Raw genomic sequence first — 1,328 nt, 5'->3', positions numbered from 1 at the left:
TCATTTAATCAGCCTCCTGTTGTCTCAGATATATGTAGTTCAGGGGCCATTCCAAGACTAGTTTGAAATTTATACACCATATATAGAGCTGCCGTTCCTCTGAATGTCTCCTTTATGGATTTGCCTCTCACTCTTCTGTGACCCTTGTGCCTTGGATTTCTTTCCTTAGACTTTCCAGTGAGAAAGACAGAATCTTCCTATCAGTTTACTTTCTCACATCATGAATATAGATGATCTATAGATAAAGCCACACACACACACACACACACACACAAGAAAAAAGAAAAGGGGGGAAAAAAACAACCTTAAACTATCCTCCCTCAGCCCTCAGCAGTTTTGTTTTGTTTTTAATCTCAAGTCCTTTTCAAATCTCCTTATTTTTATTTACCCGTTAGGGATTTTAGACATTTTAAAAAGTATTTCCTGTACTCCATAGTTATTTTTCATCTGTTTGTAGGTCAGGTTGTAGAAGCTTATTTCTTTATACCCAAATTGCAATTCAAACAATAATGTCTTAAATCAGATAGTCATCAAAGGACTCTTTATTGAGAGTACGAACTGCAGCAGCCAGAGTCATGACAGGGCAGGGGTTTAGAAACTTTCTTCCCCTCTTTGACCAAGCTTTTGTTGAAAGAGGTGCAACTGAAACTGTAACAAAAGGAGGTATTTTGTTTCAGAAAAATCTCAAGGAAAAGTGTTGCAAGCAACAGTAGTAGTTCTTGGATTGGGTTATAAAGGAAAGGGTGGAGAAATTCAACCAGTTTGTATGAAAGTTGAAGATAAAGTTCTTCTCCCAAAATATGGAGGCACCAAATTAGTTCTAGATACAAGGATTATTTCTTATTTAGAGATGGTGACATTCTCAGAAAGTATGTAGACTGAAATCATTATTAAAATGGCATGAAGTGAAGCTGCCCATTCCAGTGAAGTTGTGAAATCTTTCATCATGTAAATAATTTTCATGTCTCTCTTTTATAATGAACTATTGGTATCCAAACAAACAAAAAAAGGACTCTCTATCGTCACTTTGTAATAACAGTTTCCAAACTCTAGTGATTTTTCAAAACCAATAACAATGTGATCGTTGCTAAGAAAATAATATATGTATTTTTAAATAGACTCATCAACTTTGGGAAAAACACTCAGGAGAGAACATTGGACAAGATAATATCTCCTATGTATTGTGATTTAAAAACCAGTGTGTCCATTTTATATTTAGAAACACAGAACTTTTTCCTGAAATTTGCCATCAGTTGAAAAATAAAAGTCTTCTATGACTAGTTATTAAAGCTGGTTAAGATAGTTGATTAATTTAATTTTAATTAATT

At 34.0% G+C, this 1,328-nt stretch overlaps 1 pseudogene; it reads left to right on the top strand.

The window, feature by feature from the left end:
* The first annotated feature begins 575 nt into the window (after positions 1-575).
* LOC118522442 (10 kDa heat shock protein, mitochondrial pseudogene) lies at positions 576-973 on the top strand (annotated as a pseudogene).
* Positions 974-1,328: the final 355 nt, after the last annotated feature.

Source organism: Halichoerus grypus, chromosome 13 (assembly GCF_964656455.1).
Source record: "Halichoerus grypus chromosome 13, mHalGry1.hap1.1, whole genome shotgun sequence".
NCBI classification, from domain to species: domain Eukaryota; kingdom Metazoa; phylum Chordata; class Mammalia; order Carnivora; family Phocidae; genus Halichoerus; species Halichoerus grypus.
Note: the sequence above shows the minus strand (reverse complement) of the source record. Positions and strands in the feature narration are given on the sequence as shown.